Source organism: Hyperoodon ampullatus, assembly GCF_949752795.1.
Source record: "Hyperoodon ampullatus genome assembly, chromosome: X".
Taxonomy (NCBI): Eukaryota; Metazoa; Chordata; class Mammalia; order Artiodactyla; family Ziphiidae; genus Hyperoodon; species Hyperoodon ampullatus.
In genome coordinates, this window is record NC_136913.1 from 98,645,392 (window position 1) to 98,668,931 (window position 23,540).

Sequence of the window (23,540 nt, forward strand, 5' to 3'; positions counted from 1 at the left end):
TCACTCATTACCAGTACCAGTAATCAAGATGGGAGGATATGTAAACTTGAAAAGCTGAGATTCAGTTCTACTATTTGTGAGTCTTTAACAAAAATTCCCTAAACTTTCTGTGGTATTGTGCATGAATGTTAAGACAGAATTTTCTAAAGCACCAGAAAAATCTCTGGGTGCAAAGTTTCCTTGGTATCTATCACCTCTTCAGAATGCAAATACAAATAATTAGGAAAATCTTGTGTGCATGTTTATTTATGTCTCTAAGTCTTAATGACAGGTCAAACTTCAGGTAATGGCTACAATGATAAGAGTCAATAATTTCAAGATTTGGGTTTCTTTTAGAGGAAGCAGAAAAAGCATCTAAGTCATTTGTGTATTCCTGATGCCTAGCATGGTACATATGCAACAAAACGTATCAGTACATGATTGAAAGAGGGAATGATACTAATTGTTTAATTTGGATTTTATTTCTTGATTTAAACTAAGAGCACATGAAAGGACTTGTTGAGCAAATTGCTGGCATTCTCCAACCATACCTTCACCCTTTCCAAACCATCCATTTTGCACAGATTTTTTTTCATATTATGAAACTAATTGCTTTTGATATTTTAAAAAATATACATTGCTTTCCAAGGTCATATTACTGAAAAAGGTCAGGATTTGAACTACAGTCACAGATATATTTGGTCCTGGATGTTACCTACTTTAAATTTTACTTAAATTCTGGAGGACTTTCAAGATGGCGGAGCAGTAAGATGTGGAGATCACCTTCCTCCCCACAAATACATCAAAAATACATCTACATGTGGAACTACTCCTACAGAACACCTACTGAACACTGGCAGAAGACCTCAGACTTCCCAAAAGGCAAGAAACTCCCCACGTACCTGGGTAGGGCAAAAGAAAAAACAGAGACAAAAGAATAGGGATGGGACCTGTACCTCTGGGAGGAAGCTGTGAAGGAGGAGAAGTTTCCACACACTAGGAAGCCCCTTCACTGGCAGACATGGGGGGGTGGCAGGGGGGAAGCTTCAGAGCCATAGAGGAGAGCACAGCAACGGGCACAGAGGGCAAAGCAAAGAGTTTCCCACAGAGAGGATTGCTTCTGACCAGCACTCACCAGCCTGAGAGGCTTGTCTGCTCACCCATCAGAGTGGGTGTGGGCTGGGATCTGAGGCTTGGGCTTCAGAGGTCAGCTCCCAGGGAGAGGACTGGAGTTGGCTATGTGAACACAGCCTGAAGGGGGCTAATGTATCACAGCTAACCAGGAGGGAATCCGGGAAAAAGTCTGGAAGTGCCTAAGAGTCAAAAGACCATTGTTTTGGGGTGATTGAGGAGAAGGGATTCAGATAACCACCTAAATGAGCTTCAAAGATAGGCATGAGCCGTAGCTAAGAGAGAAGACACCAGAGACGGGCATGAAATGCTAAGGCCGCTGCTGCAGCCACCAAGAATCCTGTGTGCAAGAACAGGTCACTATCCACACCTCCCACCAGGAGCCTGTGCAGCCCGCCACTGCCAGGGTCCAGTGATCCAGGGACAACTTCGCCGGGAGAACACATGGTACGCCTCAGGCTGGTGCAATGTCATGCTAGCCTCTGCTGCCGCAGGCTTGCCCCACATCCCACACCCCTCCCTCCCACTGGCTTGAGTGAGCCAAAGCCCCCTAGTCAGCCACTCCTTTAACCCCCTCCAGTCTGGATGAGGAACAGTTGCCAGAGGGTGACGTACATGCAGAGGTGGGACCAAATCCAAAGCTGAACCCCAGGAGCTATGCAAACAAAGAAGGGAAAGGGAAATTCCTCCATGCAGTCTCAGTAGCAGTGGATTAAATCTCCACAATTAACTTGATGTACCCTGCATCTGTGGAATACCTGAATAGAAAATGAATCATCCCCAAATTGAGGCAGTGGACTTTGGGAGCAACTGTAGACTTGGGGTGTGCTCTATGCAACTGACTAGTTTCTGATTTATATGTTTACCTTAGTTAAGTTTTTAGTGCTTGTTATCATTGGTGGATTTGTTTATTGGTTTCCTTGCTCTCTTTTTCTTTTATTACTTTAAAAATTTTTTTGATTTTAATAATACATTTAAAACAATTTTTATTTTAATAACTATTTTATTTTATTTTATTTCATTTCATTTCATTTTAGTCTTTCTATTTTTTCTCCCTTTTCTTCTGAGCTGTGTGGCTGACAGGGTCTTTGTGCTATAGCCAGCTGTCAGGCCTGAGCCTCTGAGGTGGGAGAGCCGAGTTCAGGATACTGGACCAACAGAGACCTCCAAGCACCCCATAATATCAATTGGTAATAGTTCTTCCAGAGATCTCCATCCCAATGCTAAGACCCAGCTGCACTCAATGACCAGCAAGCTCCAGGGCAGGACACCCCATGCCAAACAGCTAGCAAGACAGGAACACAACCCCACCCCCATCAGCAGAGAGCCTGCCTAAAATCATAATAAGTTCACAGACACCCCAAAACACACCACCGGATGCAGTCCTGCCCACCAGAAAGACAAGATCCAACCTCATGTAACAAAACACAGGCACCAGTCCCCTCCACCAGGAAGCCTACACAACCTACTGAACCAACCTTAGCCACTGGGGGCAGACACCAACAACAGCTGGAACTGTGAACCAGCGGCCTGTGGCCTGAAAAAACAAGACCCTAAACATAGTCAGTTAAACAAAATGAAAAGACAGAGAAATATGCAGCAGATGAAGGAGCAAGGTAAAAACCCACGAGACAAACAAATGAAGAGGAAATAGGCAGTCTACCTGAAAAAGAATTCAGAGTAATGATAGTAAAGATGATCCAAAATCTTGGAAATAGAATGGAGGAAATACAAGAAACGTTTAACAATGACCTAGAAGAACTAAAGAGCAAACAAACAATGATGAACAACACAATAAATGAGATTAAAAATTCTCTACAAGGAATCAACAGCAGAATAACTGAGGCAGAAGAACGGGTAAGTGACCTGGAAGATAAAATAGTGGAAACAATTACCTCAGCCCAGAATAAAGAAAAAAGAAAGAATTGAAGACAGTCTCAGAGACCTCTGGGACAACATTAAATGCAGCAACATTCAAATTATAGGGGTCCCAGAAGAAGAAGAGAAAAAGAAAGGGACTGAGAAAATATTTGAAGAGATTATAGTTGAAAACTTCCCTAATATGGGAAAGGTAATAGTCAATCAAGTCCAGGAAGTGCAGAGAGTCCGATACAGGAAAAATCCAAGGAGAAATACACCAAGACACATATTAATTAAATTATCAAAACTTAAATGCAAAGAAAAAATATTAAAAGCAGCAAGGGAAAATAAACAAATAACATACAAGGGAATCCCCATAAGGCTAACAGTTGATCTTTCAGCAGAAACTGCAAGCCAGAAGGGAGTGGCAGGACATATTTAAAGGGACGAAAGGGAAAAACCTACAACCAAGATTACTCTAATCAGCAAGGCTCTCATACAGATTCAACAGAGAAATTAAAACCTTTACAGACAAGCAAAGCTAAGAGAATTCAGCACCATCAAACCACTTTTACAACAAATGCTAAAGGAACTTCTCTAGGCAGGAAACACAAGAGAAGGAAAAGACCTACAATAACAAACCCAAAACAATTAAGAAAATGGTAAAAGGAACATACATACCAATAATTACAATAAATGTAAATGGATTAAATGCTCCAACCAAAACACATAGCCTGGCTGAATGAATACAAAAATAAGACCAATATATATGCTATCTACAAGAGACCCACTTCAGACCTAGGGACACATAAAGACTGAAAGTGAGGGGATGGAAATAGATATTCCATGCAAATGGAAATCAAAAGAAAGCTGGAGTAGCAATTCTCATAGCAGACAAAATAGACTTTAATAAAAAGACTCTTACAAGAGACAAAAAGGACACTACGTAATGATCAAGGGATCAATCCAAGAAGAAGATATAAAAATTATAACTATTTATGCACCCAACATAGGAGTACCACAATACATAAGGTATATGCTAACAGGAATACAAGTGGAAATTGACAGTAACACAATCATAGTAGGGGACTTTAACACCTCACTTTCACCAATGGACAGATAAACCAAAATGAATATAAATAAGGAAACACAAGCTTTAAATGGCACATTAAACAAGATGGACTTAATTGATATTTATAGGACATTCCATCCAAAAGCAACAGAATATACTTTCTTCTCAAGTGCTCCTGAAACATTCTCCAGGATAGATCATATCTTGGGTCACGAATCAAGCCTTGGTAAATTTAAGAAAATTGAAATTGTATCAAGTATCTTTTCTGACCACAATGTTATGAGACTAGATATCAATTACAGAAAAAAATGTAAAAAATAAAAACACATAGAGGCTAAACAATACACTGCTAAATAACCAAGAGGTCACTGAAGAAATCAAAGAGGAATGAAAAAATACCTAGAAACAAATGACAGTGAAAACACGATGGCCCAAAACCTATGGGACACAGCAAAAGAAGTTCTAAGAAGGAAGTTTATAGCAATACAATCCTACCTCAATTGACAAGAAAAATCTCAAGTAAACAACCTAATCTTACACTTAAAACAATTAAGAAAGATAAACAAAAAGAATCCAATTTTAGCAGAAGGAAAGAACTCATAAAGATCACTTCAGAAATAAATGAAAATGAAATGAAAGAAATGATAGCAAAGATCAATAAAACTAAACGCTGGTTCTTTGAGAAAATAAACAAAATTGATAAACCATCAGCCAGACTCATCAAGAAAAACGGAGAAACTCAAATTAACAGATTTAGAAAGGAAAAAGGAAAAGTAACAACTGACACTGCAGAAATACAAAGGATCATGAGAGATAACTACAAGCAACTCTATGCCAATAAAATGGACAACCTGTAAGAAATGGACAAATTCTTAGAAAAGCACAACCTTCTGAGACTGAACCAGGAAGAAATAGAAAATATAAACAGACCAATCACAACCACTGAAATTGAAACTGTGATTAAAAATTTTTCAACAAACAAAAGCCCAGGATCACATGGCTTCACAGGCGAATTCTATCAAACATTTAGAGAAGAGCTGACACCTATCCTTCTCAAACTCTTCCAAATACAGCAGAGGATTGGACACTCCCAAACTTATTCCATGAGGCCGCCATCACCCTGATACCCAAACTAGACAAAGATGTAACAAAGAAAGAAAACTACAGGCCGATATCAATGATGCAGATAGCTGCAAAAATCCTTAACAAAATCCTAGTAAACGGAATCCAACAGCACATTAAAAGGATCATACACCATGATCAAATGGGGTTTCTCCCAGATTGCAAGGATTCTTCAATATATGCAAAGCAATCTATGTGATACACCATATTAACAAACTGAAGGATGAAAACCATATGATGATCTCAATAAATGCAGAGAAATCTTTTGACAAAATTCAACACCCATTTATGATAAAAACTTTGCAAAATGTAGGCATAGAGGGAAACTACCTCAACATAATAAAGGCCATATATGACAAACCCACAGCCAACATCGTTCTCAATGGTGAAAAACTGAAACCAATTCCATTAAAATCAGGAACAAGACAAGGTTGACCACTCTCTCTGCTATTATTCTACATAGTTTTGGAAGTTTTAGCCAGAGCAATCAGAGAAGAAAAAGAAATAAAAGGAATCCAAATCGGAAAAGAAGAAGTAAAACTGTCACTGTTTGCAGATGACATGATACTACACATAGAGAATCCTAAAGAAGCTATCAGAAAACTACTAGAGCTAATCAATGAATTTGGTAAAATAGCAGGATACAAAAGTAATGCCCAGAGATCTGTTGCATTCCTATATACTAATGATGAAATAACTGAAAGAGAAATTAAGGAAACACTCCCATTGACCATTACAGCAAAAAGAACAAATTCCTAGGAATAAACCTACCTAAGGAGACAAAAGACCTGTATTCAGATAACTATAAGACACTGATGAAAGAAATTAAAGATGATACAAGCAGGTGGAGAGATATACCATGTGCTTGGATTGGAAGAATCAACATTGTGAAAATGACTATACTACCTAAAGTAATCTACAGATTCAATGCAATCCCTATCAAACTACCAATGGCATTTTTCACACAAATAGAACAAAAAATTTCACAATTTGTGTGGAAACACAAAAGACCCTGAATAGCCAAAGCAATCTTGAGAAAGAAAAACAGAGCTAGAGGAATCAGGCTCCCTGACTTCAGACTATAATACTAAGCTACAGTCATCAAGACAGTAAAGTACTGGCACAAAAATAGAAATACAGATCAATGGAACAGAATAGAAAGCCCAGAGGTAAACCCATGCACTTATGGTCACCTTATCTTTGATAAAGGAGGCAAGAATATACAGTGGAGAAAAGACAGACTCTTCAATAAGTGGTGCTGGGAAAACTGGACAGCTACATGTAAAAGAATGAAATTAGAACACTTTGTAACACCATACACAAAAATAAACACAAAATGGATTAAAAACTTAAATGTAAGGCCAGACACCATAAAACTCTTAGAGGAAAACATAGGCAGAACACTCTATGACATAAATCACAGCAAGATCCTTTTTGATCCCCCTCCTAGAGAAATAGAAATAAAAACAAGAATAAACAAATGGGACCTAATGAAACTTAAAAGCTTTTGCACAGCAAAGAGTCCATAAACAAGATGAAAAGAAAACCCTCAGAATGGGAGAAAATATTTGCAAACGAGGCAACTGACAAGGGTTAATCTCCCAAATATACAAGCAGCTCATGCAGCTCAGTGTCAAAAAACAAACAACCCAGTTCAAAAATGGCAAAAGACCTAAATAGACATTTCTCCAATGAAGATATACATATTGCCAACAAACACATGAAAGGATGCTCAACATCACTAATCATTAGAGAAATGCAAATCAAAACTACAGTGAGGTGCCACCTCACACTGGTCAGAATGGCCATCATCAAAAAATCTACAAATAATAAATGCTGGAGAGGGTGTGGAGAAAAGGGAACCCTCTTGCACTGTTGATGGGAATGTAAATTGATACAGCCACTAGGGAGAACAGTATGGAGGTTCCTTAAAAAATTAGAATTAGAACTATCATACAACCCAGCAATCCCACTATGGGGCATATACCATGAGAAAAACATAATTCTAAAAGAGTCATGTACCAAAATGTTCATTGCAGCTCTATTTACAATAGCCAGGACATGGAAGCAACCTAAGTGTCCATCGATAGATGAATGGGTAAAGAAGATGTGGCACACATATACAATGGAATATTACTCACCCATAAAAATACACGAAATTAAGTTATTTGTAGTGAGGTGGACGGACCTAGAGTCTGTCATTCAGAGTGAAGTAAGTCAGAAAGAGAAAAACAAATACCGTATGCTAACACATATATATGGAATCTAAAAACAAATTGGTCTGAAGAACCTAGGGGCAGGACAGGAATAAAGATGCAGACGTGGAGAATGGACTTGAGGACACAGGGTGAAGGAAGGGTAAGCTGGGACGAAGTGCGCGGGTAGCTTTGACATATATGCACGGCCAGATGTAAAATAGCTAGCTAGTGGGAAGCAGCCACATAACACAGGGAGATCAGCTCAGTGCTTTGTGACCACATAGAGGGGTGGGATAGGGAGGGTGGGAAGGAGGCACCAGAGGGAGGGGATATGGGGATATATGTATACGTATAGCTGATTCATTTTGTTATACAGGAGAAACTAACACAATAGTGTAAGGCAACTATACTCCAATATAAATGTTAAAAAAAAATAAAAGGAAGGTAGAGAAGTGGCTTCTTTTATTTAAAAAAAATCAAAATAAATTCAGTTTTTCCAATATCAGTTTTCTTCCCACCATCTTTTACTGAGTAATTTTTCTCTAATTTTTTTTCACATTCTATATTCCCATGCCTACTTGCATCTATTAGTATATTCCTTATTCCAGCATATTCCAAATAATGTTCTTTGGAAGATAATTTTAGGAATTCCTTTAGAAGGATTTTATGGTCATGTAAGTTTGGCAAATTTAGGGTTATGTTAAGTTTAAGCAGGTTTATATAGCGCAATACTCCTCAGATTCTTTAATATGGTAAAAGTCATTGTAAATCTCTGAGGCGAATAAAGGTGATATTTTTGATGTAAAAAATTTTACTTAAATTCTGACTGAGAAAATTCTCTATCCTCTGCTCCTACATTTTACTTCCCTCTGAAAACAGAGAATTGATCAGAAAGGAGATAGTCCTCTGTTTTCCTGTAGGAACTTGATCATAGTGTGGCCTTTTCTCCCTGCTGGTGCTGTAGCCTTAGTTGTGTTATATAGCAGCTTCTGAGTCTGCCACCAAACCCCAACTGCTAAAGCAAGATGTACGGTGTTTTCTTTGCGGGGCAGAAGAAACTTTTCCAGGCAACTATAGAGGACCCGGCTTCTAAGAGCCCACAATCCTTTTGCACCATGGAAGTTCACCTTCCTCTTTTTGGTTTACAGCACCCTCTGTTGGGAAATGTCTGCCAAATCCAGAAACTGTGGAATAGCACTAATATTTTCAACCAGTCCTGAAATTGTAGCACAAAGAAGTTCTATTGGTACTGCTGCTGTGGCTGCTGCTGTTGTTGTTTTGTGTGTGTGTGTTAAATGAAAGTAGTTCCCTGAATTTTCAAGACCTATTGGCACAAGGTTCTGGAAGCCTTCTACTTTCTTTTATGTACAGTTCTTAATTTGGAAGGTTCAGAGACATGATAAATATACTACTAAAATTCCTGTCACATTTTCTTCCTTGGGACTTGGGACACTCTTGCAAAAGAGACTCCTGGTGACTTGCATGAATATCCCAGAATTCTTCAGATACCTACAGACAAAAAGGCTTATATCTTGTTATATCAACCAAAAATGTAAAATGTCCCTCCTTGCCAATTTACACAGTCAAGACTTGATTTACGCTTCATTCGTACAAGAAATTTTGTAAGAAATTCATTAATTGGGGAATTCCCTGGCAGTCCAGTGGTTGGGACTCAGCACTTTCACTGCTGGGGCCCAGGTTCAGTCCCTGGTCAGGGAACTTAGGATCCTGCAGGTCACGCAGCACAGCCCAAAAAAGGAAATCATTAATAACATTCAAAGCTTAAAAGTTAAACATAGTATGCAAATATAATACAATAAAATATTGATATTTCTATTCCTAGGACAACCTGGGCCAAAGCTCATAGCTTAATATCCAGGTTCCTTAGGTATAGCAGGGCAACTGCCTGGTCTCTGGTTGAGCCAGTATGAGAGCTTTGGAGCCACTTAGCCACTATGGTGGGAAATGTAGGTTATTGTACAAGTTATAATGACAAAAGCAGATATAATATTTAATTATATAAATTATTATTAAACAATAACTACATATGGGTATATCAGGTAAATATTCTCAAAGGTTCCATTTTAATTTACAATCTTCAATATTTATGCAAATTATCTTAAAAACACTAAGTCACATTCTGCCACATTTTAAAGAGAAAATCCATGTTGGGAAATAGGGTAAGTCAGGTCATATTATAGCCTAACTTCTGGGGCACTGGGCAAAAAAAGAGCCCATTAGGTGTCCATTATTGTGCAGTGAATACTGTCTTTTGAAATAGAAAATGTAGCTCATTTCTCTCACTGTTTACTTGGATCTCACTGATACTGTTTTTGTTCATTCCACAATACTTGATGGCTTTAGATGAAATCATTTTGATGCTTTCTCATATTTTATGTGTTATATATGCCCTCTGTTTATAGAATAGAATATGATACAGTTAGTATAAAGTTTATAAAACAAAAACTACAACATGCAAGATGATTTTTTCCCTAAAACAGAATTAGCTTCTTTTGGCCTCATTCTCTCCGAGGTTGAACACTTCATCTTAGATGATTCAAACTAAACTCAATGAATATAAGCTTTATTCAGTCAAATTATGTTTTCTCCTCATACCTTACATTCTCTCCAGTGTTACATCAAAGCTCCAAGAGTTCATGTAATACCACAGCATTGTTGGGAAAGGAGTATCTGTTTCTTGGTTTCTGGCAAATACTCCTTTTAGCATCTGTTGAAATCCACATAATATTCAGTTAATTATCCATTCTGGACACTATATCCTCCTAATTCTGTCATCTTTAGGTTTGTCACCTCTTTACTATCATGCTCTCCACTCATGGGAAATAGAAAATATATGTGTACTCTCCCATCCCTCTCTTGGGTCTCAGGAAATCACTGGAACAATTTCAGGCCTTCTATCCTAGACATACCATATCACCATTTCTCAGGTACTGCTGCTGAACGATGGTGGCACCAGAGAATTCTTCAAGTGACCTGCTTGGGCTTCATCTGAGGTGTAAAGCATCAAACCCTTTTCTCTCAGATCCCTAAACCTATCTGCAGTTTCTATTCTCCCCACTCCGAGGACACAGCTTGGGGAAAAGAATTCTCATAATCACTTTTCAGAGGTACTGCAGCGTTTCATTATCTTGCTTCTCTTTCCTATATTTTCTGTCCTCTTCTAGTTCAGAGGATCTTTTATTTCCTTTGGTGTGAGAGAATTTGCTTGTGTATCATTATGCATTCTTTCAGATCAATTTTTTATGGCTTTGGCTTCTGATTCTCAATTCCTGGGCTTTTGGAAGCAAAAATAGTATTCTCTCTAACCAGTTTATCTGCCACTAGTTCCAAAATAAATTTTAAATTGATTTTTTTTCCTCTGCATTTCTTCCATAACCTTTATGTCCTGAGGTAATGAATGTCAAGGTCTTGTTTTAAATGGAGAGAGCCTCAAGGTAAAAGGACATTCTAGAAAATTAGAAAACATATTGGTTTATTTTTCTAAATGTTACACTGTAACAATAAAATTTCTAAATAATGCTGAAATCCACATTTTGGGATATGCCTTGGGATTGCCAGCTGGAGTATAGAGAAACCAAGACATCTCCTTTCAGTCTCAACAACTGTTATAACTATACACATTCCCCTAAACAATTTACCTGTCAACATTACTCTTCTCCTCTGTGTTTAAAGGGAAGAGACCCACTCCATAAACAGTGAAGCCAAAAGTGTTGAAAACCTACCCCTCTCAACAAGTCAACAGGTTGCTTCTAGTTTATGAATGGGAAGAAAAATAGAATGGGTGCTTTCAATTCTAATCTTAGAAACTCAAACCCTTGAGCAGGGAAAGTCTTTTTCAGTCCAACAGTCAGAACAACTAAATTTCTCTTCTGGTTACAATTTGTTAGTTGAGATAACAGAGGGCATAGGAACCTCACCCAAATATATAAGATTTCTTCTAAAGCTTAGGGTTTATGACCTTTCATTTCTTTTCTTGACCTTAAATCATTTTTGTTACTTGAAGTTGCCTCTGTGTATACTAAGTTAAACACACCTTGTCATGATAGCATACTAGGATGTCACCAACAACAAAAGGAATCTTTTTTTGGTAACAAGTAGCACAACAATCCCTGCCCCTCTAGTGACCATGTTGTTTCATTTTGGTGATATCTCTGCTCCCAGAAATCCCTACTCTCTTATTCTGGGCCTCTCTGACTATTATCATTGCTGTCCCTTATGCTGATAGAAAAAAAAATTCCATCATTACCTGATCTCAGTAGGTGTGCTATATTGTTTATTTTTAATTCTGTATCAACCACCCTCATGAAGTCTCCTATGCCATACAGAGGAGGAGCTGGGAACCACATTTCCCAGAAGTCCCTTTCCATTTGTTTTCTGTTTAAAACGTGTTAATGAAAGAAACATAGATTTGGAAAGCAGAAGAGAAGGAGAGGTAATTACGCGCTGGAAGCAACTGCAGGCAGACAATTGGGCAGATATGAGGTTTGAAGAAACTTGCAGGAGAACTTCTTAAGAATTTCTAATTTCCAGTCTCTCCCTATTTGGGACAAAGAGAAGTATCCTCCAAAAGTGTTATCTGTGGTTTGAACTAGTCTCAGTGGAAGATGAATCTCTGTCTTTTGTAGTAACTTAGTCATTTCACAAGAAAAGAAGAGGTCGAAGTGTTAGAGCATTTATTTCTCTATATTCAGGTGGTTTAGCATCCACAGGACCTCCTATTTCCCAGTTATGGGAACGTTTAGTGCTAACCTCCTCCATGTCCTTTTCTATGGGTAGAACCTCAGTTGAAGAGTAGGTTCAATAGCCTCCAGGTTATTAATTTACTTTTACTATTTTCAAAAATTGGAAATTCTAGAGAGGAAGTTGTGAGTTGCAGATTTACTAGCAAAAGTAAATTGTCAATATACGTCTCAAGAACTTTTCTTCATAAAAGCTTAATTCTTATATCTGTTCACCCATGCCTATCTCAGAGAGTATACTTTTTATCTATTTGAAAAAATTGTTTTAAAGACTTAATGGATCCTAAATTTTTTTAAGGTCTTTGATACATAATTGACCAATCAAAACTTTGCTGAAATGTCCACTTGCCTTCTGATACTCTTTGGTACTGGTCATACTTGAAGAGATATGATTGATCAAAATTATACCTGAGACTTGGCTGAAATATTGGCAGTTGCTCACTTCCACAGATATTACCACTCTTAAAGGGCTGTATTTACTATTTATTAGGGCTACCTTTTAATATTTGGGAGGCTATTTTTTATTTTTTTATTTTTTTTAACATCTTTATTGGAGTATAATTGCTCTACAATGGTGTGTTAGTTTCTGCTTTATAACAAAGTGAATCCATTATACATATACATATGTTCCCATATCTCTTCCCTCTTGCATTTCCCTCCCTCCCACCTCCCTATCCCACCCCTGTAGGTGGTCACAAAGCAACAAGCTGATCTCCCTGTGCCATGCAGCTGCTTCCCACTAGCTATCTATTTTACGTTTGGTAGTGTGTATATGTCCATGCCACTCTCTCACTTTGTCACAGCTTACCCTTCCCCTTCCCCATATCCTCAAGTGCATTCCCTAGTAGGTCTGTGTCTTTATTCCCGTCTTACCCCTAGGTTCTTCATAACCTTTTTTTTTTTCTTAGATTCCATATAAATGTGTTAGCATAAGGTATTTGTTTTTCTCTTTCTGACTTAATTCACTCTGTATGACAGACTCTAGGTCCATCCACCTCACTACAAATAACTCAATTTCATTTCTTTTTATGGCTGAGTAATATTCCATTGTATATATGTGCCACAACTTCTTTATCCATTCATCTGTTGATGGAAACTTAGGTTGCTTCCATGTCCTGGCTCTTGTAAATAGAGCTGCAGTGAACATTTTGGTACATGACTCTTTTTGAATTCTGGTTTTCTCAGGGTATATGCCCAGTAGTGGGATTGCTGGGTCGTATGGTAGTTCTATTTTTAGTTTTTTAAGGAACCTCCATACTGTTCTCCATAGTGGCTGTATCAATTTACATTCCCACCAACAGTGCAAGAGGGTTCCCTTTTCTCCACACCCTCTCCAGCATTTATTGTTTCTAGATTTTTTGATGATGACCATTCTGACCGGTGTGAGATGATATCTCATTGTAGTTTTCATTTCTCTAATGATTAATGATGTTGAGCATTCTTTCATGTGTTTGTTGGCAATCTGTATATCTTCTAACACCATACACAAAAATAAACTCAAAATGGATTAAAAACCTAAATGTAAGGCCAGACACTATCAAACCCTTAGAGGAAAACATAGGCAGAACACTCTATGACATAAATCACAGCAAGATCCTTTTTGACCCACTTCCTAGAGAAATGGAAATAAAGACAATAATAAACAAATGGGACCTAATGAAACTTAAAAGCTTTTGCACAGCAAAGGAAACCATAAAAAAGATGAAAAGACAACCCTCCAAATGGGAGAAAATATTTGCAAATGAAGCAACTGGCAAAGGATTAATCTCCAAAATATACAAGCAGCTCATGCAGCTCAATATCAAAAAAACAAACAACCCAATCCAAAAATGGGCAGAAGACCTAAACAGACATTTCTCCAAGGGAGATTATTTTTTAATATTTGTCATCAGAAATGTAACATTCTGATGGAATTATAGAAGCAAATGGAAAGTGAATGGGGGGCTCTACCCTATCATGTGAAATATTGGTGCTAAGTCATCATATCTTAGTCCTCTTGGCTATAAAAGGGTAAAAGTTGCGTTGTTGAAACGCTAAAAAAATTATTATAAACATATGGATATAGAAATTGGTATTTGGGGTTTGCTGTACCAGATAGTCTCCATCTGTCAGGACCAATAAAACACCTGCTGAATCATTTCAAATAGGCACATTATACATTTGTTTTGACCACTGGGACATCAATGGCATGAACAATAATCAGCACCTTCACTAAAAGAATCACCAAGTGACATACCTCTATGAATCCTTCACATAAAGGTGAACAAAAATGAACAAATCCATAGTATATGATTTTGTCAAGGCATGCAGGAATTTCAGACTTCCAAATTCTTTCTCATTTGATTGATAATCACCTTAGAAATAGTCATAAAACTCTGAACTAATACTAGAGCATGAGCTACTAAAGGAAAGTTAAAAGTTAAAGAATATATGCCAAATGAACATGCAAAATAGGTGTTTTCCTTTAAATCCTCATTTTTTTCTCCTTTTATAAACATCCTGTCCATCTCTAGGCAATCAGTATTCCCATGTTCTCTCAGTCTCATCTGTGATAATAGTCTGATAGTCTCATTCACTCTAAAGAATCATTGACTTGCTGTTCAAAAGGAACTTTGAGCTAAAGAGAATTACTGGACTGGTAGTGTTTAGACCTAATGAAATAAATATTACTGGATTAAGTAAAGGTATTATAGGAAGATATTTGGAGTCATGGTACATTCCTGACATCCTTCAAATCACATCATATTTTACTTCCATGTAAAGCTAATTTTGTTTATTTGCTTGCATTTTTTTGTTGTTTGTTTATATTAACAACTAATATAGGCTTTCCTTACTAAAATAAATGAGCACAAGTGAGTGTCCAAATGTCCAACATTTACATACCATGTTCACATATTGATGAACCTTAACTAATTTCCCTTTTTTCTACTTCAAACCCCATTACATATGAGACACTCAATGCCGTGTTTCTATCAATAACCCACTACAAATAGGAAAGCAGTCACCCCTAAGAAAATTCCAAAATAAGTATTAAATGAGGGACAAAATATCAAAGGAATTTATTAGATCATAGTGTAATAAGTTACTGTAAGAGTTGTGTAATTAGAACACCACTAAAAATCTGCGAGAAATTCTTACATAAGAACTTTCAAGGAAACTCCTAGTTACTGCTTGCCTATACTTATTATTATGAGGGAAATAATGATCCATATTTTTAAAATTCAATAGAACTTAATATGGTCAGAACGTTGTATTTATCTGGTTATTACCTTTTTAACTTTTTAGTGATCTCATTGCCTCTACCAGCCCTTAGGGGATACCAGATGTGTTTCAGGACCAATAAAGAACCTGATTAGGGAGACAGGATATGTGAAAGCTAATTATAGATGAAGGCAATTCAAACTACAAAATAGCTACAGAAAATAAAACATTTGGCCAGGGTGAATTTTGCAAAATAGAAAAGTCACAGTTATCTTCTGCGAAGCCCTATCCCCATGTAAGAAGAAATAAAAATTAGGCCCCCCCAAAGAAAAAGAGGGGATTCTTTAGAGAAATATTTTAAAATATATTTTCTAAGTCATATGCAGAGATTGAAATTCCCAAGAGGGAACCTGATCACTCAACTTTCTCTCATTCTTAACTTTCATTCACAAAGTTATATGAAAGTAGGTGGAACTGTGTAACTATAAGCCATACTAATAATTATTGTAGTGTGCTTAATGACAAGTAAAGAGCACACTTGCTCTAAATCAGAGCTTCCAACTTGAGAATAAAGAAATTATTTGAAGGCAAACATAATAACTCAGTGATTACACTAAGGGGAAAATACTATTGTCATGGAAACCATTTAAGGGAACCCAAAGTGTCTTGTAAATGCCACCTCTTTGTTGTGTTGCTCATTTGTTTGTTTGTCAAAAAGCTCTTTCATGTGTTCAATAACTTTAATTAAGAAAAACAAATGTTTATATGTTATGTGTCTAAAAATATTTGTAACCAGTATTCTGTGAACAAAATAGTGTGCAAAGTTGGCAGCAGAATGGCAGCAAATTCAAAAGTACAAAAGTCCTCTTAATGGAAACTTTTTTCAGGCTGAGATTTCTTGACAAACATATTCTGGCTTACACTATGGAGAACAGTATGGAGGTTCCTTAAAAAACTAAAAGTAGAACTACCATACGACCCAGCAATCCCACTACTGGGCATATACCCTGAGAAAACCAGAATTCAAAAAGAGTCATGTACTACAATGTTCATTGCAGCGCTGTTTACAATAGCCCGGACATGGAAGCAACCTAAGTGTCCATCAACAGATGAATGGATAAAGAAGTTGTGGCACATATATACAATGGAATATTACTCAGCCATAAAAAGAAACGAAATTTAGTTATTTGTAGTGAGGTGGATGGACCTAGAGTCTGTCATACAGAGTGAAGTAAGTCAGAAAGAGAAAAAAAAATACCATATGCTAACACATATATATGGAATCTAAAAAAAAGAAAAAAGATTCTGAAGAACCTAGGGGCAGGACAGGAATAAAGACACAGACATGGAGAGTGAACTTGAGGACATGGGGAGGGGAAGGGGTGGGCTGGGATGAGGTGAGAGAGTGGCATGGACATATACACAGTACCAAATATAGAATGGATAGCTGGTGGGAAGCAGCTGCATAGCACAGGGAGATCAGCTCGGTGCTTTGTGGCCACCTAGAGGGGTGGGATAGGGAGACGCAAGAGGGAGGGGATATGGAGATATGTGTATACTTATGGCTGACTCACTTTGTTATACAGCAGAAGCTAACACACTATTGTAGAGCAATTATACTCCAATAAAGATTTTGGGGAAAAAAAAAACATTCTGGCTTGACAATATGAGTATATCACCTATAGAAAGTGATAACGTTGCTGTGATTTGCATGTACCAGTATTTCTTAATGTCATTTAATTTCATTTTAACATTTAATATCATTTGCTTCCTTTCTTCTGTTTCCAAATAAAACGATCAGACCTAAAACAAGGAAACTGAACTAGATATATTCTGTTGCACAATAGGTTTATGCTCATTAGCAATTTAAATGAGCTTGACATTAATTCAGTAGTCCCAACAACTTGGTGGTAGGTGCTGAAATAGCAGTGGTCCTATACAAAATTCAGTAAGCAATGGTCCTTACTTCAGAAGTAAGTTTAGATGGTGACACCCAGTAAATACTCAATAAATATTTTGAAACGAGTGAATCTGTTATTAAGACTTTCACAATTAAAACAACTTTTCACAAATTCTAAATCTGCCCTTCTGGATCCATGGTTCTACCAATCTCTTTTTTCTTTTGTTCTACCTCTCTACTCAGATTTATAAAGAGACATATGAAAACCCAAAACAGCTTTCTTCTCTTTCTTTAGGAAGGCACCCATCAGATATGTCAAAATTTTTATTTGATTTATACATTATGCCAAAATAATACCAACAGCCTAGACTCAGAATTTCTTCCAAAAACTTTAGTTGCACGTAACATCTCTTCCCATCTTAGAGAAGAAAGATCAATGTTGGTTGGTATTGATTTGCTTAACACTAAGACCTGAAAACCTAACATAATTGTAAAATAGCCTCTCCATCATTTCAACAAAGTATAGAGAAATAGCTTCAAAAACACATTTAGGAACTCTATAATAGAAGCAAATACTTATAAAGACATTTTTTGGAACTATAATTTTGTGACTTTGGAAAAAAAATAAACTACATTTCAAGCACATGCTCTTTTAAAATGATCACAGTTTCCACCTGTGTGCTGGGCTATCTGGTTGTAAAGCGTGAATGCTGGCTTACTTTACAATCAAACAAAAACATAACAATGAGGACAATGGATGATACTTCTAGGATTCCTCTGCCTTAAGAATTCAACTGTTTTTCAGTAGTTCACTCCATTAATCCTCACATCATTCATTCAAGTTCAGCAGGAAGTAAGAATATCATCCTTGTTCATAAACAGAGAAATTGATCTGCCAAACGATTAAGTGATTTGCTCACAATCAGACAATGAGTCAGAAGTGGAGTGAGGCAAAGAAACCTGGTGTGACAGAAAAAACATGGATGGGAAACATAAAGGAAGGTAGAGGACCTGGTATGCTAGTCAACCCATTATACTCAATTGGTGTTCTAAATGCCATCCAAAGCACAGAAAGAGAAAAATGTAATAATTGATCGAGAAGCAGAGTAAGGAGCATGATCTCAAGATTATGAATTTTCAAAACTAAAAGACAGCAATTTCTAACCACAATAGACATGAAAGCAAAGTAAGCTACCTGGACAACACTAAACTGCAAATACAGATTCCTAATGCTTCATCTTTGATGTCTCTTGAAAAATTGCTAAATATTCTAAAGTGATTTACAATTCTGTCATGTAGACAACGTGCTGTCATAGATGAACCAAGATACTTCAGACCCAGTAGGCCCCAAAATGCATGTTTCTAGGTGATTTTTCTTGCATTCCCTACCCTACTTAATGACTCCACTATTGCCCTAGTCACCTTAGGTAGACAACACAGGACTCAAAGCACCTTGGAGTTAGAAAATATAGCTTAAAATTACTTAGTCCAGTGTTTCTTTTTTAAAATAAGAATTTATTTTTAGAGCAGTTTTAGGTTCATAGCAAAATTGTGGAGAACGTGCAGAGACTTCCCATATACCCCCTTCCTCCAGACATACATACCCTCCCTCATTATCACCATTCCCCGCCAGAGTGGTACACTTGTCACTGTTGATGAATCTACATCGACACATCATAATCACCCCAAATCCATCATTTACATTAAGGTTCACTGTTGGTGTTGTACATTCTATGGGTTTGGACAAATGTATAATGATATGTGTGCATAATTATATTATCATACAGAGTATTTTCACTGCCCTAAAAATACTCTGTGCTCCACATATTCATCTCCCCCACCTGTACCCCCTGGCAACTACTGATCTTTTTACTGTCTCCATAATTTTGCCTTTTCCAGAACGTCATATAGTTAGAATCACACAGTATGCAGACTTTTCAAATTAGCTTCTTTGACTTAATAATATGCATTTAAATTTCCTTTATGTCTTTTCATGGCTTGATATCTTGTTTCTTTCTAGGCTGAATGATATTCCATTGTCTAGATACACCACACTTTATCCATTCACCTAATGAAAGACATCTTGGTTGATTCCAAGTTTGGCAATTAGTAATAAAGCTACTGTAAACATCTGTGTGCAGGTTTTTGTGTGGACTTCAATTTTCAACTCCTTTGGGTAAATAAATACCAAGGAGCATGATTGCTGGATCCTATGTTAAGAGTATGTTTAGTTTTATAAGAAACTGCCAAAGTGTCTTCCAAAGTGGCTGTACCATTTTGCTTTCCCACCAGCAATAAATGAGAGTTCCAGTTGCTCCACATCCTCACCACCATTTGGTGTTGTCAATGTTTTGGATTTTGGCCATTCTAATAGGTGTGTAGTAGTATCTCTTTGTTTAAATTTGCATTCCCCTGATGACATATATGGAGCATCTTTTCATATGCTTATTTGTCATCTGTATATTGTCTTTGGTGAGATATCTGCTAAGGTCTTTGGCCCATTTTTAAATTGAGTTGTTTGCTTATTGTTATTTTATTGAGTTCTTGGTATATTTTAGGTAAGAGTCTTTTGTCAGATGTGTGTTTTACAAATATTTTCTTTCAGTGTGTGGCCTGTCTCCTCATTTCCTTGGCATTGTCTTTTGCAGAGCAAAAGTTTTTAATTTTAATACAGCCTAGCTTAATTTTTTCATCGATCATGAATTTGGTGTGTATCTAAAATGCTAACACCTCACCCAAGGTCATCTAGATTTTCTCCTATGTTGTCTTCTAGGAGTTTTATAATTTTGTGTTTTACATTTAAGTTGATGATTCAGTTTTAAGTTAATTTTTGTAAAGAGCATAAGGTCTGTGCCTAGATTCAATTTTTTGTATGTGAATATCCAGTTGTTCCAGCATCATTTGTTGAAAAGACTATCTGTGCTCTATTGTATGCCCTTGCTCCTCTGTCAGATATCAGTTGACCATGTTTATGTGGGTGTATTTAGGGAGCGCTCTATTCTGTTCCATAGTTCTATTTGTCTCTTCTTTCACCAATACCACACTATCTTGCTTGCTGTGCCTTTATAGTAAAATTTGAAGTTTAATAGTGTTAGTCTTCTAATTTTGTTCTCCTCTTTCACTATTGTGTTAGGTATTCTGGGTCTTTTGCCTCTCCATATAAACTTTAAAATCAGTTTGTCAATATCCACAAAATAACTTTCTGTGATTTTGATTGGGATTGCTTTGAATCTATAGATCAGGTTGGGAAGAACTGACATCTTGATGATATTGAGTCTTCTGATCTGTTAACATGGAATATCTCTCCATTTATGTAGTTATTTTTTTAATTTTGCTCATCAGAATTTTACAGTTTTCCTCACATATATCTTTTACATATTTTGTTAGATATATGCCTAAGTATTTCATTTTGTGGAGTGCTAATGTAAATGGTATTGTGATTTAGTTTGGTATTACTTAAAGTGTGTTCTGAAAAACACAAAGTCAGTAAAATACTCCTAAAAAGGTGTTTCATGGTCAAATAAGTTTGTGAACACTACATTTTCAACCTCTTTTTATAGGTTCATAGTACACATAAACACACTAAGTGTTTTGAAACGTTACCCTGTAAACAACTTTCATTTGTTAAGTCATTCTTTTCCAAACATATTTGGCTGTCAAACCATTATTGTACGTGTGTATCACACATATATAACACTTGTGGAACATATTTGAGAAGCCATATCAAGTTTAACTCATTTATTTTACATTTTACAGAATTTAGAGGGGAGGAAATAATGTGTCCAAGGTCACATGGCTAATAGGAACAGAGTCAAGATGTGAAGTAAGGTCTCCAGAATCCTAGTACAGTGTTCTTTTCATTATATCATTCTGTCTCTGATGCTTTCCTCACTTTCAACATGAAATCTGGCATAATGTTTTATCTACTATATCATGAAAATATCTTCTGAAAAAATTCTTTTTTTCCAAGCTAAATATCAATTCATTACCTCTGTAGTTCTCAAATGATAAATTATAGAATCACTGGAGGAGCTTTTTTCAAAGTAAAGATTCCTGGGCTCCAGATGTATAAAATCAGAATCTCTATGGGTGGGAGCCTGTAATCTACATTGTTACACAAGTAATATTGATTAGTATTAAAGTGTGAGAACCTGGCTCTTTAGAACAGAGTTTAGTGGGTCTAACATCTTCCTGTGGATATCTTTGAAAAAGTAGGTTTTGAGGGCCTTGCTCTTAGGGATTCTAATTCTGTAGATCTGGGATAGAACCTGATATTTGGAATTTTAACAAGCATTTTCCCCCTTCCCCCAAGTAATTCTGATGTAGATGATCCTTGGATCACAGCTCTTCTTGCCTGGATTTTCACGTTCTTCTTTCTCCATCCTTTTCTATATACCATTTGAAAATTATTTTTATCAAATATGATACGGTTTCATATCTCTGCTCAAAAATCATTAGATGAATGATAAACTCTTTATCTCTCCAGTCTGATTCCAGTCTCCCAAATAGAAATTGTACATTCTAACTCTAATAAGTTTTGCGCTGTTTCTACACATAGCTTGCTTAATCATGCATCTATTTTTGCTTTCTAAGAGGTTACCAACTACTGTATGATTAGGTTCACTATCTGCTGTTTGAAAGTCCCTTGACTATCATAACATTAGATCTTCTGATGCTCCTCCCAATAATATGAGTGATGTGTTTCTAAGGATATTTCTACAGGACCTTTCTCCAGTTCCCTAGGGTTCATGGACAATGAACACTGCAAGAACCTAACAATGACAAGCCTCCATCATGTTTTATAAAATCTAGTGTGTGTGTGTAAGACTATCTTTCTCAGGAAAAGATTTCAGCTAAATTATGAGGTAACCAAGTTAATCTCTGCAGCATCAATCTTCACTTTCTGTACTTTCCTTTTTTTGCTGCCACTCTCTTCTCCACAAGTGCTACTTCCTCTCTCCTTTCAGTTGACACGATAAGCTCATTCATGCAAAAGTGTCACATCTCATAGGAGAATGTGCCTGGCATATATATATGCTCATCACATGCATAAATAGAACCTGCAGACAGATAACTATGCTATGCCTACTGGAATTAGAATTTTAAGCTTCAATGAGTGGCAATGTTTTGGTGTGGGTGGCCTTCTTGGCACAATAAATTCATAGTAAGTGGGGAGACACGCTCTGCATTTATGTGTGATCCGTATTCCCAGATCCTCCTCTATCAAGCTGAGAAATATACAATTTCAAACGAGCCAATTTAGCTTTAATTAAAAAAAATTTAAATAGAACATAGTATCCTAAATCTTGAAGTTTGCTTTTATCAATATTAGGAGGAGAGAAATGCCAAAATACTTCTCTGTTTATTTTTATTTTTGATTATTTTTTATTAATTATTATTGGAGTATATTTGCTTTACAATGTTGTGTTAATTTCTACTGTACAGCAAAGTGAATCAGCTATATGTCTACATACATCCCCTCTTTTTGGATTTCCTTCCCATTTAGGTCACCACAGAGCATTCAGTAGAGTTCCCTGAGCTATACAGTAGGTTCTCATTAATTATCTATTTTATACATAGTATCAATATTGTAAATATGTAAATCACAGTCTGCCAATTCATCCCACCCCCCCTTTCCCCTCTTGGTGTCCATACGTTTGTACTGTATGTCTGTGTCTCTATTTCTGTTTTGCAAATAAGATCATCTATACCATTTTTCTAGATTCCAGATATATGCATTAATATACAATACTTGTTTTTCTCTTTCTGAAAAAAGAAAAAACTTCACTCTGTATGACAGTCTCTAGATCCATCCACGTCTCTACAAATGACCCAATTTCATTCCTTTTTATGTCTGAGTAATGTTCCATTGTATATATGTACCACATCTTCTTTATCCATTCCTCTATCGATGGACATTTAGGTTGCTTCCATGTCCTGGCTAGTGTAAATAGTGCTGCAATGAATATTGGGGTGCATGTGTCTTTTTGAATTATGGTTTTCTCAGGGTATATGGCCAGTAGTGGGATTGCTGGGTCATATGGTAGCTCTATTTTTAGTTTTTTAAGAACCCTCTGTATTGTTCTCCAGAGTGGCTGTATCAATTTACATTCCCACCAACAGTGCAAGAGGGTTCCCTTTTCTTCACACTTTCTCCAGCATTTATTGTTTCTAGATTTTTTAATGATGACCATTCTGACTGGTATGAAGTGATAGCTCACTGTAGTTTTGATTTGCATTTCTCTAATAATTACTGAGGTATATAGAAGTTTTGGCTTCATCCTTTGAAATAATGAGTTTTGAATCAATTTTTCTTG